This window comes from Pongo abelii, chromosome 17 (genome assembly GCF_028885655.2).
Source record: "Pongo abelii isolate AG06213 chromosome 17, NHGRI_mPonAbe1-v2.0_pri, whole genome shotgun sequence".
Classification (NCBI taxonomy): Eukaryota; Metazoa; Chordata; class Mammalia; order Primates; family Hominidae; genus Pongo; species Pongo abelii.
The window spans coordinates 56,585,386-56,602,637 of record NC_072002.2 but is presented as its reverse complement, the minus strand read 5'-3'; the positions used below and the strand labels follow the sequence as shown (position 1 = coordinate 56,602,637).

Genomic DNA, 17,252 nt, shown 5'->3' with positions numbered 1-17,252 from the left:
CAAAGACCTAAAAACAGAGCTACCGTTCGACCCAGCAGTTCTATTAATGGATCTGCATCCAAAGGAATATAAACTGTTTTATCATAAAGACACATGCACACTTATGTTCACTGCAGCACTATTCACAATAGAAAAGTCATGAAATCAACCTAAATGCCCATCAATGGTAGATTGAATAAAGAAAATGTGATGTATATACACCATGGAATATAAGCAGCCATAAAAAAGAGGCTGGGTGTGGTGGCACACGCTTGTAATTCCAGCGCTTTGGGAGGCCAAGGTGGGCAGATCACTTGAGGTCAGGAGTTCCAGACCAGCCTGGCGAATATGGTGAAACTCTGTGTCTACCAAAAATAAAAAAAAAATAGCCAGGTGTAGTGACACATGCCTATAGTCCCAGCTACTTAGGAGGCTGGGACAAGAGAATCACTTGAACCCAGGAGGCAGAGGTTGCAGCAAGCTGAGATTGTTACACCGCACTCCAGCCCGAGTGACAATGCAAGACTAAGACTCCATATTAAAAAAAAAAAAAAAAGGAAAAAAAAGGATGAGATTATGTCCTTTGCAGGAACATGGACAGAGCTGGAGGCCATTATCCTTAGCAAACTAGTGCAGGAAGAGAAAACCAAATACCACATGTTCTCACTTATAATTGGGAGCTAAATGATGAGAACACATGGACACATAGAGGGGAATAACACATACTGGGGCCCATTCGAGGTTGGAGGGTGGGAGGAGGGAGAGGATCAGGAAACATAATTAATGGATACTAGGCTTAACACCTGGGTGACAAAATAATCTGTGCAACAAACCTCCATGACACACGTTTACCTACATAACAAACCTGCACATGTACCCCTGAACTTAAAATAAATATTTAAAATAAAAAACAAAACACATTTTTCCAGCCTCCAAAAATACACAGGTAATCAATCTGGTGAATCATGTTCCTCGGAATTAAATAATTGATGGAATGTTTGGCATTAAGTAGAGCAAGATCACAAAGATGCTTCTCCAAATCAATGAATCATCCCTAATTTGAGCAACAGTAAATTGCAAGATATTACATTTTCAGTACTTTGAATTAAGTCCTTCCGTTGCTATACAACATTAACAAAATACCAAACAAAAGCATGGGGAAAAACTGTTGCATCTGCACCAAGAAATTTCAGAAACTTGGACCTTACAATGCTTACTTGGTTTTAATTGTTAATAGTCAAACTATTTATCTATTGTAAATGATGGTGAAGTTCTCATACAGTGATTAAGTTCTATAATTCCTCTGTGTCTTAAGCTATGAAAGGTAGCTGCATCTAATCTTTTTCTCACTCACTTTTTCTTTCTCCAACACAAGATTTTACTTTTCTTATTTCCTTCAGTTTTTTCAGCCCCATTAACTGTTTCCTCATTAATTTTTTTGTCCTGCTCAGACATGCAAGGCAACCTAGAAGCCTCATTGTTTCAGATAGAATTAGAATTAGTGGAAGTGAATTAGAAAAGATGAGATTTATGGAAAATGTGATGGCCTGTTTCAAATATCCCAGCACTAAAATGAGAAACACACTTAAGGATATGCCAACAACTTCATGGGCTTCTGTTGGTGAAACTCAGTCTTCATAACTGTAGCATGTAAAAACCTGTTAGATGAGGATGGAAAATACTGTAATTTTTTCGACAAATTACTAAAAGTGTTTAACAAGGAAACAACCTGTTATTTTCATGAAAAGAAACAGTGAGTTATTTCCTTTTTTTACCAGCATCTTGTTTTCTTCAATTTTAAAGAAATAACTATACTGTTATCCAAAAATGGGACACTTACCCATGCAAATTGTAAAACAAAATGAATCATAAACCCCTGTAGTCAGGGAATGTTGAGGTGCTAGCAATCATAATAAAGTAGGAAGGGTTGAAGAAAGAATATGTGATCAGATATAAGGCAATCTCAGCACATAGGCATTCAACGTCTGCAATTTACCCACGTATGTTTGGCAAACAAACCAAAAAAAAGGGTGAGAAAAAGAACCAACAATTTAAATAGTGTGGGCAACCCAACCAGCTATTCTCCTCCACTGAGCATATGCCTCAGAGTGCGCTTGAGGTGGGAGCTATCAATCTGCTGTTTCTAAGTCTGGTCCTAGTTCCCTTAAGTGAAAACCTAATGAGAACAGACGCAGCTTTTACAATATGCACTAAGTGCAAGCTGACCACTTCATCTAATACTCAACTAAAGAAATAACTGTATGCTTCAAAGCTGGAAGAAAAAAATAAGCAGCACTGGATTTATCAAGAAATGGCGTACCTGCTTCCAATATGGCACCTTCCTAGTCCTTTCAAAATGCACCGCTGCCCAGAATTCAGGTGACTGAACTAAATTTGTTCTTGTCAATTTTTTAAAAGTCTATCAAGTTATTTTGTGGTTGCTGTCATCATAACCATTCCACAAAAGAAAAGAAAGTGCATTCATTCATATAGAGTCTGCATGGTGTGAGTTTACATAAATGGAAGTTTATGGAAGTTGAAATAGACCTCTTTATAGAATTGACTCCTCTATCCCAGAAATATGGAATATTCTTCTATAGATTCTTCTTAATGATGTTTTGTAATTTTCAGTACAAAAATAATGCATATCTTTTAATCAACTAATTCTTAATTGATGCTTTAAGAAGCTATGGATAATTGTGTCATTAAAAATTTTTGTTTCCTATGTGTCGCCAGTAAATAGAAAGTCAATATGGCAAGCTTTCAGTATTTCACAATTAGGTATATGAGTTATTTGGCAATATCTAGTAGAGCTGAATGTATGCATATCCCATCAACCAGTGATTCCACCCCTAGGTGCATATGTTCACTATATTTATAAGAATGATTATAGCAGCATTGTTCAAAATAGCCTCAAGCTGGAAACCACTTAAATGTCAACCAACAATAGAATGGATAAGTAAACTGAGGCAAGCACACCCTGGAATACTATACAGCAAAGAGAATGAAATCACTATAACTATATGCAACAGGATGAATCTCATAATATAAGAGTGAACAAAGGAAGCCAGATACAAGAGTACCTTCTGTATGATTTCATTTATATAAAAGATCAAAATGAGGGAGAATGAATCTATGCACATGGAAGTCAGTCTAGTAGTTATAATTGGAGAAGGTAAATGAATGGAACAGGAGAAAACTTTGGAGGGGCTTATAATGCTTTGCTTTTTGATCTAGCTGCCAGTTACATGGGTGTGTCAGTTTGTGAAAATTCACTGAGTTGAATAGTTATGGTTTGGGCACAGGGGCTTAAATTCCACTTTGAAATGCAAAAATATGGCTTCACTAATTTCTAGATTTAATGCATTGGGGATTTTTTAAAACACAAAATTAGTATCATATATAAGGCCCATAGGACCCACCCCGACATATCTGCTGCCATTTAACCTTTTGCTTTATATTCAAGCCACACACATGTAACTCCCTGAACACTCTATGTGCTCTCCCTCCTCCATTCAACACTTTTCCTGATAACTTATTTTATCAGGCACAGCATAGTATAGCCATAATAGCACCAATTCAGAGGAATTTGCCTTAATGTGAATGAAGGCCCTATTACTTCTTAGTCTTGTAATCTTGGGAAATTTACATAACAGTTCTGTGCTTCAGTTTCCTCGCCTGTGAAGTAGGATAGCAACAGAGTTGCCTCATAGATTCTGTTCAGGTGCCATCTTTCTGCTTGTCCGAATTGTTAAAGTAGGGGTCCCTATTCTGTGCTTCTTTATCCCTCATCACACCTCTAACTGAAATGCATTAGAGATGTTATTAGTTTGCTAAATACCACAAGCTGAGTGATTTTAACAACAGTGATTTATTTCATCACAGTTCTGGAAGCAGGAAATCCAAGATCAAGGTGTTAGCAGAATTGGTTTCATCCTGAGGCACCTGTCCTCAGCTTGTTCAAAGATAGTCTTCTCCCTTTTTCTTCACATGGTCTTTCCTCCCTGCATGTCTGTGTCTTAATCTTCTCTTCTTATAAAGACACCAGTCCTATTGGATTGGGCCTACCCTAATGACCTCATTTAACCTTAATTATCTTTTCAAAGATGCTCTCTCCAAATACAGTCACGTTCTGATTTACTAGGAGTGAGGATTTCAACATATGAATTTTGGGGGAACACAATTTCGCCCATAACAAGATATTTATCTCTCACTCCCCTCTAACTATGATCTCTTAGGGCCATGTCTTTTTGTCTTTGTATCTCCAGCTCCAAACATAGCATCTGACAGGTGGGAGACTTTGTAGTTCTTAGGAACTACAAAGGGAAAGAAGTTTAAACAAATAAGGTTATGGGAGCAAAATTTATTATTTATTGAAAGGCATCAATGATGTAAGGAAGGCAGGAAAGCATCATTCAATCAAGGAAATGATTAGAGTTGAAAACAAAAGTCAATGAATGCAATATACTGACCCAGCTGGAACAGACAGAAGCATAGCTGTAATTCTATAGCAATCATTCCAAGGAGAAGTTTGTCTTTTCTTTAATAACAAATCGTTTTTTAACATTGATTTAGCTAGTAATTCCTGCTTCTCTGCCATTTTGTGTAAAACCCAATGGGGATAGGCTCTGTAGTTTTTTTCCATTTTATTTTTTATTTAATTGTATTTTAATAAGCAATTAATTGACTTAGATTAAAATAATGATATAATAAGGTATAGGTTAAGAAACCCTCTTCTCACTCCTGTGCCTATCTTCTCCTTTTTCAGCTCTCCTCAAACACAGAGGTTCTTCATGCAGTTGAGAGTACATGTGAAAATATATCTTATCCCTTTTCTCCTTTTTTAAACAAATGGTAGCATACTACATACACTGTTCTGAACTTTGCTTTTTACACTTCCCAGAATATCCTGGGGACTTTTCCATACCCATAAATAGCAATTTTCCTTGTTCTTTCATCCGGCTGTGCCGTATTGCACTGTGTGGACGTGCAATGGTGATATGGTTTGGCTCTGTGTCCCCACCCATATCTTAGCTTGTAGCTTCCATAAGTCCCATGTATTGTGAGAGGGACCTGGTTGGAGATAATTGAATCATGGGGGTAGTTTCTCCCATATGGTTCTCATGATAGCGAGTGGGTTTCATGAGATCTGATGGTTTTAAAAAGCAGAGTTTCCCTGCACAAGTTCTCTCTTTGCCTGCTGCCATCCATGTAAGACATGACTTGCTCCTCCTTGCCTACTGCCATGATTGCAAGGTTTCCCCAGCCATGTGGAACTGTATGTCCATGAAACCTCTTTCTTTTTTAAATTGCCCAGTCTGGGGTATGTCTTTATCAGCAACGTGAAAACAGACTAATACACATGGTTTATGTAACCAGCCCTCTAATGATGGATACTTGAACTTTTTCTCACTGGTTAACATTACAGATAATGCTAAAATGGATAACTCTTCCCACATGCTATTTAAAATATGTGCAGGTGTGTGTAAAGAATAAATTCCAGATATGGGTTTACTAAGTTAAAGGTTAAATGAGTGTATAATTTTTTTTCTTGAGATGGAGTTGCGCTCTTGTCTCCCAGGCTGGAGTGCAATGGTGTGATCTCAGCTCACTGCAACCTCCGCCTCCCAGGTTCAAGCAATTCTCCTGCCTCAGCCTCTTGAGTAGCTATGATTACAGGCATCTGCCACCATGCCCAGCTAATTTTTGTATTTTCAGTAGAAACAGGGTTTCACCATATTGACCAGGCTGGTCTTGAACTCCTGACCTCAGGTAATTCTCCTGCCTCAGCCTCCCAAACTGCTGGGATTATAGGCGTGAGCAACCATGTCTGGCCCCATAACTAATTTTGATACATATTTCCTTCTCTCCACGAGGGCCGTACCTGTTCATACTCTTATCAGCAATACATCAAAGAGCCTATTTCACCACAGTTTCACCAGCAAAGAACATTTCAAACTTTGAGTTTGATAATCTGACAGATGGGGAAAAAAAGGTTCCCTGAGCTTGTGTGGATACAGGCAAGGCGATACTGTCTTATCCTATAGGTACTTAATCTGATAGGCAAATTTCAGCTGAGGTTAGATCCTTATTCCTTAATTGTCTTAACTCCCAGTTTATCAATGATGGTAACTTCTGATGAAGTAAGACCATGCAGGAAAGAGATTGTGGAGGATGGTGTGACTTCCTGGAGGTGAATTCTGCAGGTGAAATATAAGAATTTTACCTACATCTCATGGTCCAGGCTAGATACTAGGTCCAAAGTTAATGTGAAGACAGCTAGAAAAAAATGTCCCTAGCTGAGCATCCACTTCCTACAAACAACTCTGTGACATAGAAGGAAAGAAGAAATCTTTGGAGGATAGTTAGAGGTCTCAGCCACAGAAATACACTGTAGTGTTTCTGCTGTTATAACTTAATTTCAAGTGTTTCACACAAACACTGAACTTGAACACAGAAACCACTTTTGTTAAGCTGTGGAGTTATTTTTTTAATACAATTACTTCCCAAAACAATATTTTCTAAATTAGTCATCTCCTGAGTTCTTTGGCCTCAATGTCCTTATTTGTAAAATAAGAAAATTGAATTAGATCATTTCTAAGGATCTGCCAAGCACCAATTGCAGGGATCTGGTATTGTTGTAGTTTAATGTTCCCCGCAGTAAATAAGTGGTTGGCCACAAGCTGATATCTTCAGTACCACCAAGCTGACTTTTTGGTTTCTTCCCTCCTCTGTCCTTCCTGGGTTCTTGCAAGAGATGTAGAAATATAGTCTTATCTTACTAGGAGGCTAACTTTAGAGAGGCATAGCTTCTGCAGATATCCTCAATCTCTTTGCACTTCGCAAATCAAAGAGATGCCTTATTTGCTGCTGACTGAATTATCATTGAGTCATAATCTTACTGATAAAGGGCTTTCATTAAATTAAAGAATATATATTGTTTCACAATAAAAATTTATAAAGTGCCTACTCTGTGTCCAACTGAACTGTACTGAAGGTACAAAGATGAAAGAAGAAATTTAAACCCAGGAGGGGTGTATGTTCTGACTCAGAAATGCAATAGTTAAGGGATAAAGAGGTACAAAATAGAGCTCCAGATCCAAAAGAGCTTATAATTTCTTTCAGTATATTTGGCATAGCCACACGAAAAGGTGGCAATATGAGATTACAAATCATTTTCTGCCAAGATGAGTAAACAGGCAGAGGGCACACAGTGTGAATGAGGGCAGCGAGAGTCCTAACCTGAGTGACTTTTATAACATCAAGATGACGTTCAAACTGTGTAATGTGAAGCACAAAGGAAGCAGAAGCTCTGGTAAGCAATTCCCAACCATGCAAAGCAAATATGACCTCCCTTGGGGTCCTGCCCTTGAAGGAGGCTGAGGTTGAAACTTCTTTCATTCTTGCCTGTAACCAGCACCTTTAGCTATGATGGGAAGTATATGCTTGTCAATCATGTGTTCCAATCAGAGAAGACACTAAAATCCATGTAGTCCAAGAGAATCTTTTCAGTGATAGATAAAACTCAGAAAGATCAAAGATCATCCATGCCTGAAACAGATGAAATTAAGAAAAATGCCATTAACCTCACCTCTATTCTCCTCTTGTTGACAGAGTTGATAGTCCAGGACCTGAGCTTGCTTTTGAAAGTGTTTCCTTTTTGGGTTGGGAGATCTTTTGTCTTCTTGTTTTTCCTCAGCATTTCACTTAGAGATTTAAGGCAAGAAAACATTTAAATTGTTTATCTCATACAACTGAAATGTCATTATTCTATGCTATCATGTTATTTAATTATTAGTGTTCTTCATTTTCAGGAATGTAACTGATGATTTTCCATTGTGTGGCTTACAAAACAGTAATCCAGTTACATGTAATTGGGTCACAAAGGTCTATTAAACACAAGTCAGGAAACTCTATCTTCACCCCTGCACCTGTCCCTGCCTTCAGCAGCCACCAGGTAATACAAATTCTAGTTACACATGACTTTCAGAACCAAAGCCACGTTTTTTTAAAAATACATATCTCTGGCTTCTTTTTAATTTTTTATTTTTTTTCAATTTTTAATTTGTTTTTATTATGTTTAGAGGTAGGGTCTTGTTCTATCACCCAAGCTGGTGTGCAGTGGCATGATCATAGCTCACTGCAGCCTCAAACTCCTGGGCTCAAGCAATCCTTCTGATACAGTCTCTATATGTCACCCAGGCTGGCCTTGAACTCCTAAGCTCATTTGATCTTCTGACCTTGGCCTCCCAAAGCACTGGAATTACACATGTCAGCCAGCACACGCAGCTCAGAGACATTTCTGAAAATAAGAAAAAGAGTCAGCAAGTATGTAGCTGTGTGGTTTCCAGTATGGGGAAAAAAAAAAAAACCAAAACAGGAGAGGAATTGCTAACTCTAGTTTATAGACAAAGAAACTGAAACGCCACTTGTTTAGATTACTAGGCCAACCCAGACTGGAACCCGAGTCTTTCAGTTCCAAGTTCAGTGTCCTTTCTACCATGTCTCTCTGTGAGTGTGGCCTTTCATCTGCACTATAGGACAGAAATTAGTGGTCCACAGAACAGGAGGTCAGTGTTACAGCACACAGGTCCAAAGTCTTCATGTGATATCCAATACTTGATAATTACAATTAGATCTAAAAGGAGCTGAAGCTATCTGGCCCATTTTACAGATAATGACACTTAGACCCAAGGATGGTAGGTAACTTAAACAAAGTTGGAGTTAGAGAGTCCCCCATCTCCTAGTCCAAACTCAGCACCCAACCATAAACTTGCTGGATATTTTGTCACATCATTCGATTGTCACTGTAAACTCCTCTAATCACATCTGATAAACTTGTTTTTTTCAAGAAAACTGCATTTTTCTTTTAGATGTACATAATTCATTCTCAGCGGCGACACCTCTGTCTCCTTTTCTCTCTCTTTTTTTTTTTGAGACAGAGTCTCTCTTGTTGCCCAGGCTTTAGTGCAGTGGTGTAATCTCAGCTCACTGCAACCTCCGCCTCCTGGGTTCAAGTGATTCTCCTGCCTCAGCTTCCCAAGTAGCTGGGATTATAGGCATCTGCCACCACATCTGCCTGATTTTTTTGTATTTTTAGTAGAGACAGGATTTCACCATGTTGGCCAGGCTGGTACCAAACTCCTGACCTCAGGTGATCCGCATGCCTCAGCCTCTCAAAGTGCTGGGATTACAGGCGTGAGCCACCACACCTGGCCCCTGTCTCCTAATCATCTGTCTACCCTTCCTGTTTCCAAGCTCTGAGACTGAATATGATCCACATAGCAAAGACAAACATTCACAGGTTTGTAGGGAACAGGCCAGGGCACCCCAAGTTTGGGGGAAGGGACAGCAGCTGGTCTTAAGTAGGTGAATACAAATGTTTCAAAAACTGCAGGAGAGAGGCTAGAGTACACAAGGAGCAAGTCTGCCTCAGCTTCTGGCAAGGGCATCTGGAAAGGAAGCATGTGTTAAGGGATCCTGAAATGTGACCTCCACATACCTGGGATGATTGTAGGGATGGGTTTGGGGCTATACGTTATTTACACCTTAGTGGGATGCAATTTAATTAAATTACTCTCCTTCTAACACATACTTGATTGAGCTCAGCCCCAGGAGGAGTTTAATAGCTGTAACTAGAAATGTAAGGAAGTAATTTTGAAAGGTGGGCAGTTCCGGAAAGGGCAAGCTTGCCCTGGGGAACTGCAGCATGAGGCTTTGGCACTGTGAGAACATTGGTCTGTTAGGAGGTGGAATTCAGAGATAAGACTTGAGAAAGGGAAAGGGTGTCATGCAATCAGGAGCGAGGAATGGGAGGGAGGCAGGAAGCAGGTAAAGCCCCCAGTTTTCCAAGTCCCAAATCTGAGAGTTTCTTGTGTTGGTTTGAAGGTTTCTGAAACTTGATGAAGATTTAAGGCCCGCTGTTTCTATATTTTCCTCCTGGATAAGTTCTGTCAGGCACTTTACCCTTCCACAAAATAAACAGAAAGGTTTACAAGGAGGATGCAAAGCAATATACTGTCAAGGAAGACGGCACAGATCACCCACCCCTACAAGCCACGCACTGCAGCCGCCAGCTATGCAGGAAGGTTTTTAAATTGTGGTTTAGCTTTCTTGGCCCTGGGAGATTTTATTAACCCCCTGCAGCAATGGTTTCCATTTGAGGCCATTCCTTTTCTACTAGAAGAAGAGTGTGGCTAAACCCTGGTCACAGCGTCAGGGATCTAGAAGCTGGCTGAACCCATCTCAGTCACTTTGTGGACTGATGAATGCGAAGTTCTTCTAAGAGGCAAGATGGATTTTGTTTCTTCCCTGCTTAAGCTTTCAATGGCTTCCAGTTGCCTAATGGAGAAGAGCCAAGCTCCTCAGTAAGGCCTGGTAAGGCTCATGCCTCATGGCCGAGCACACCTCACCCCCACCGTGCAAAGATCACCTCCATCTCCCAAAAGTGAATTTCCTAAAGTTTTCTAAATAAATTCAGCACCCTGCGGCAAACACCTCATTCTCTCTTCCTAGAATTAGTTTCTTCTCTACATCCTTCGATTGCCAATACAAGCATCATACTAGGTAGAGAGAGGCAAGCAGGCAATAGAGACTCTGGCTCCTGTTGACTGACTGGCTGGGCGAGTCACTCAGCCTCTCATTGCCTTGATTTAATCCTCTGTAAAGTGGGAAATAATACTAATCATAGTATTACCCTCACAGGATTGCTGGGAGGGTTACCTAAGTTAACCTACATAGCACATTTGGAAGAGTGCATGGGATTTGATAAGTTCTGAACAAATGTTAGTCATCAGTCTGAGGTGCCTCTGCTAACCCACTCATGGTAGGTCAATAAGCTCCTTCTCTCTGCCACCACTGGGCTCAATATGTCCATTTGTTATCACATCTGTCACACTGGAGAGTTTTTTGTCATTTGATACCCTGTTTTCATCCAAAAAGGACTTGATTTGTGGTTCAGTCTCTAGCTTGCTTATATTTATTGAGATGGAATCTCACTGTGTCACCAGGCTGGAGTGCAGTGGTGCAATCTCAGCTCACTGCAACCTCCTCCCCAGTTCAAGCAATTCTCCCACTTTAGCCTCCCAAGTAGCTGGGACTACAGGTGTGCGCCACCACGCCCAGCTGATTTTTGTATTTTTAGTAGAGGTGGGGGTTTTACCATGCTGGCCAGGATGGTCTCAATCTCTTGACTTCATGATCCACCTGCCTCGGCCTCCCAAAGTGCTGGGATTACAGGCGTGAGCCACCGCACCCAGCCAGCTTATTTATTTATTTATTTATTTATTTATTTTATTTATTTTAGTGAGTCTGTCTTCCCCATGGGTTGTAAACTGAGAGCACAGGATTTACGTTTATTGTGTGTTTAATTCCTAGACCAGTGCCTGGCATATGATAGATTTTCCATAAATGTTTGTAAAGTGAGATGTAATTATTCCAGAAGAACATACGGAGTGAAAAGTTCATTGATATCGCATCAAGATCTGGAGGTTTCACTCTTGACTTTGCCTCTGACTTGTTCTTTGACTTTAAATAATTTTCTGGGCCTCATGTTTCTCATCTCTAAAGTAAGAAAATCTGAAGCTTAGCAAGGTAGATCAGGGCCAGTTTTGGAAACATCTTAATGTTCAACTCTCATTGAACATTTCCTCTAAAACAATAATAAAATTCAATGAGGAAGGAAAATACTTTCTATATCAAAAAGACACCTGCACCTGTATGTTTATCACAACAATATTTACAATAGCAAAGATATGGAAACAAACTAAATGTCTGCCAACAGACGATTGGATAAAGAAAATGTGATCTACATGCACAATGGAATACTATTCAGCCATTAAAAAATGAAAACTAGATGAAACTAGGTGTCATTATCTTAAGTGAAACAAGTCAGACACAGAAAGACAAATACTGCATGTTCTCACTTATAAGTGGGAGCTAAAGAATATGTACCCATAGATGTAGAGTATAGAATGATAGACAATGGAGACTTGGAAGGGTGAAGGGGTGGGAGGAGGAGAATGATGAAAGATTGCTTAATGGGTACAATGCATATTAACTGAGTGACGGATACCCTAAAAGTCCTGACTTCACCATTATGAAATCTATGCATGTAATAAAATTACACTTGTACCCCATAAATTTATAAAAATACTAAGTATATAAAATTCAATGAGAAATCAATCTATTGTATTAATGATTAAAAGTAAGATTTACATGTGCCATGTTGTAAATCTTACTTTTAATCATTAATAGATTGATCATGTACCCTAAAACTTAAAGTATAATAATAATAAAATTTTTTTAAAAAGTAAGATTTATAGTCAATGTTACTAGCATAGTACCTGATATATAGTAAATCCTCAATACATGGTAGCTATTGCTACACAGTACTGCTAAAATCTTATTTTAATGCAAGAATAATATCCTAAGTATGTAACATATTTAATCATCTGTTATCAAATGTAGGGTTTTTTTCTAATATTCCTTATTTTAAATAAAGGAACATTGCAATTAATTTCCTTGAATATATGTTTTTATTTACTCCTATAAAAACACTCTTTCTTTAAACATGATTAGTGTCTTGGAGGGTATAAATGTGTTTAAGGCTTTGATACATATTGCCAAATGGTTTCCCAATAATTGTACCAAATTTCTCACCTGCCATGTATGGGATTGCTTGTCTTTCTTTATCTTCACCAGCAGTATATTTTATTGTTATTTAAATCTATGCCAATTGATAGGCAAAAACTAGTTATCTCTTTTTTATTTTGTATTTTTAATTACTAGTAAATTAATTTTTTATACTTAAGAATTTATTTATTCTCTTCTATAAGTTAACTTTTCACAACTCTTATGTTAAAATATATTTGGTTAGCCAAAAAAATAATGAGGGAGGCAGTTACACTAAAAAGTGTTTTAGCTAAAATGCACATAGATTACCTGGAAAGTTTTATCCTACAATTTGTTCTTAATCATTGGCTATCTCATCAATGTTTTCTCAAACACAATTAGTTCTTCCCCTCCACCTCATGTCTCTTTCTTTCTGCCTTTTCCAGGGCTGTATTCCAGTGTCACCTCCTCTAAGAAACTTCTTCATCTCTTTTTTGTCTTTTGCTTTTTTCCTCCAATTACACTATAGGCATCTTGGTTGCTGGGACTTGGATGTTATTTTTCTTTAAAATCTTCAGCCTCTAATACTGTACTCAGGGCCAGGCTTGCAGCAGGTCCTCAATGACTGGAAGATTCCATACCGTCAGTTTCATTAAGAGGGGCTTGCACTTGAGGAAGAGGAATACGAGCTCTTCCTTTGCAGTAAACTTACATGATAAAGTTCACCCCTCCTGCAGGGCCATTCTATCTAATATGCTAATGGTCTTCACTCTATTTTATTGATATTACATCCTTTATCAATATCTAACAAATAGTTTTTAGTCCCCTCTTTTCTGTGATCAGTTGTTGCAGAAAGAGGGAAGTAAGGGGAAATATCTGTTTCTCCAGAAATGAGGATTACCCAAGACATAGCCATTTACTATCTATGCCGAAGAATCTCAGAACATGAACACAGGACTAAAAGCCATCTAAAGCAACACTGGTATCTTCTTAAGTGTCAGTTCAGTGATCTAAATGAGAGGAAATTAATTGAATCTATTTTTGTCTGGCATATTTACTGGTGGGGTAGAGCCTAGGGTCAATTTTGCGAAGATTGGTTTAGGGAGCAGGTAGAGTTAACACTTGAAGCTCTGCAGATGTACTGCCCTCCTTATGTCCTTTACAACACAAGATGGAGTCAAGGGCTAAGTCTGAAGTCCACAGAGCCTGCAGCAAGTCCTGACATGCCGAGAGTGCTTTAGGTAAATTCCAGAGCAGAATATTCAACTTTATAAAATAAGCTAATTGGTAAAATGGAGGAAGACCTATAAATGGTAAAATAATTGTGTTATTTCATCTACAAAATGTTGGATTACTGCATCTAGTAAGTGCCCTTAATACAACTAAGTCCTAGTTTTTAAGATTATCAGTCAATTGATAGGAAAGCTGTGAGGTAGGAAGGAAGAGTGTGCATCATCAAATTTAAAGGCAAAGTTTGAAAAGCTCAACCACTGAAGATGAATTCAAGATGAAGATGTGGTCCAGTATGTTTCAGCAACAATCAGAAGAGCCCTGGGTTGGAGGTCTGCTTCTATTCCCTAATTAATTATGTGACCCTGCAAAGGTTATTAAATCAATGCCTATATTGTTTTCTTTATATGTGGTTACACTGCTATTTTTAAGATCTCTTGCCTTTTAGAATCCTGACACTCAATTACTCTACTCTGGTGTTAGCACAAATCAATCCTCCTTGTTTTTTGTCCCATGGCAAACATGTCTATAAAGCAAAGATGGTGACACCTGTTCTAACCTAAATGACGTATGAGATCCTGGCTGGGTAAGTGCTGGGATATGCTCTAAGAGTTCCAAAAGAATAAGGCAATGCCATCATTACCATCATTTTTAAAACTTCCAGTTTTTTGAAGGGCCAGAATTCAAGCCCTTATGTCTCATTTTGTTGTATCTTTCAGGAAAGGGGCCTGGTCTTGCACAGATTCTTCCAGAAAGATGTAGAGAGAGGAACTGGCTAGGAAGAACCATCAGTTCAATGGCCCAGGCTATTTCTTATAACAGCAAAATGAAGATAGCATTTGGAATTACCTAAAACTTATCACAGAGCTTTCTCAAACATTGTTTTACTCTGTCTTCACAGCAGTGAAGATTCTTATCCACTGCCAGTGATAAGAAAACTGAAGCACCAAAAAGTTAACATATTTTCTTTAACTCACACAACTCTTTAGAATACTTGAAATTGAGCCTAAATATCCTAACACATGGCCTCAGACTGGTCCTGGAAATGACATAGCCCCTGATGTCCACTCTTGACTGCCTCTATGAAGCCATTTCCTACTCCCTAGATGGCACAATCAACCCCTCCTCAGGGGTTTCATAATTCTTCTCACAAATGTTTAATTAAACATATTCACACGGCTATTTATTTTTGTATCTCTCTTCCTCTCTGGACTGTTAGCTTTCTAAAGCTTAGAAACCACATTTAGAGCCATAGGCCCTGACACAGTGTTTACCATAAGCTGGGGCTCAGCAAATGGTGGCTAAATACATGACCAACAAAAGGATCATCAAAAATTTATAAGAGTGGGAATTAAAGGTGGGGGCAGGAGGGGAGAAAGGAAGGTCGGGGAGAGGGAGAAGGAAGAGGAGAGGCTGGCTGGCTGTGCAGAGTCTGACCACATGCCAAACCCAAAAATCACAATGGAAATGTTTGCTGCTGAGTTTGCCCACCCACATTCTCTTCACCACCATTAATGAAAACAGTTGAACATGGATGTGTTTGCAAACATTTCCACCCAAACACAACAAAAACTGGCAAAAAGGAAGAGGGCATCTGTATTAGTCAGGGTTCCCTAGGGGGACAGGACCAATAGGATAGATGTATATATGAAAGGGAGTTTATTAAGGAGTATTGACTCACAGGATCACAATGTGAAGTCCCACAATAGGCCGTCTGCAAGCTGAGGAGCCAGGGCAGGAAGCATCCAGCACAGGAGAAAGATGGAGGCAGGAAGACTCAGCAAGTCTATTCCTTCCATATTCTTCTGCCTGCTCTTATTCTAGCTGTGCTGGCAGCTGATTAGATGGTGCCCACCCAGATTGAGGGTGGGTCTGCTTCTCCCAGTCCACTGACTCAAATGTTAATCTCCTTTGGTAACACCCTCACAGACACACCCAGGAACAATACTTTGTATCCTTAAGTCCAATCAAGTTGATACTCAATATAACTATCCCAGCATCCGGCATTTCTGTTAGTCATTCACCATGGCTGTCTAGAGCGTACTCCATTTTACAGTGATGAGGCATATTATAGACTCTCATCTTTTGGGGCAGAACAAAGATGCCCAATCATTTAACTAGAAATGGGAAACACAGGGAAACAAAGACAATGGCTATCATCTTGTCATACACATGCAAACACACACAAAAGAAAAAATGACCAGTAACTATACACACACACATACTTGGTAGCTTTCATTAAGTAAAACCAAAATACTCATACTCATCACGAATAATTATAAAGTGACTCATTCACCACTCCTTCTTTCTTCCAGCCATGGCTAATATGTAGTACAGTGCCTGGCATATAGCAGGTACTCTAAATGTTTGAGTGACTGAATTAGTGTGTGTAAAATAAATAAGTACAGTGGGACCATTAGTTTATTTAAACAGATGTTTTCTTGCTCAGGAAAAAATACTATTACCCTTTATTTACATACACTGCAGTGATATCTCCATATCCCCCAAATAATCAGTGTCTACTGAGAATAGGTCACCAGGTTATCTGAAAAAGACGCAGAATGAAGCAAAAGTCATTTTATTCTGCATATACTCTTACACAGCTGTTGAGGAGAATAACACTTAATTTACTAGATTGCAATTATCTATACTTCATGTTGTCAATATGCATTTAAGATATATTCTTTTTAATTATTAAATATTGAGAGGTTACTGTGTGCCACAGTCTGTGTGGGATGCTAGGGATAAAGTAGTAAGATATATATGGCTTCTATTTTAGTAGAGAAAATAGAAAAAATAGTAATTCCTTATTTTGATTTTTAAACTACAAAGGAAAATTAAAGCAGAATTTAATTTATCCTACATGAGCCTTTCATATTACAAGCATGTTATAAACTCCTGTAATTCTTTCCCTTTGTGTAAAAAGGACAGTTCACTTCCTTCTTAATAATTATTAATATGTCTTGTTTTTCTGGGAAGCAAGAAATTAGATTGTTCCTACTTTCACACTCTGCAACTTTACCTTCCAAATTACCAGATACTATAAAAGTTATTTTATACCCAATTTTAGTGCTTTGGAGAAGCCCCTCCCTGCAAGCTAGTGGGAAATTAAACCTTATTGAGCTAAACTATCTTAATAGCTACAAATCTCCCATCAACAAAACTATAATTTTAAAAATTATTTCAATATATTTTGGGGGAATAGGTGGTGTTCGGTTACATGAAGAAGTTCCTTAGTGGTGATTTCTGAGATTTTGGTACATCCATCACCCCAGCAGTGTACACTGTACCCAATGTATAGTCTTTTATCCCTCGCCCCACTCTGAACCTTTCCCTTGAGTCTCCAAAGTCCATTGTATCATTCTTATGGCTTCGCATCCTCATAGTTTAGCTCCCACTTATGCGTGAGAACATACAGTGCTTGGTTTTCC

General features: G+C 38.7%; 1 long non-coding RNA gene across 1 annotated transcript in view; it reads right to left on the bottom strand.

Moving 5' to 3' along the window:
- Positions 1 to 6,947: 6,947 nt before the first annotated feature.
- LOC134760296 (uncharacterized) overlaps positions 6,948 to 17,252 on the bottom strand; it is a 64,738-nt gene continuing 54,433 nt past the window's right edge. Inside the window, exon 3 of the long non-coding RNA XR_010137579.1 lies at positions 6,948 to 7,685. This is a non-coding gene — a long non-coding RNA (uncharacterized LOC134760296). The remainder of the gene's footprint in view (positions 7,686 to 17,252) is intronic.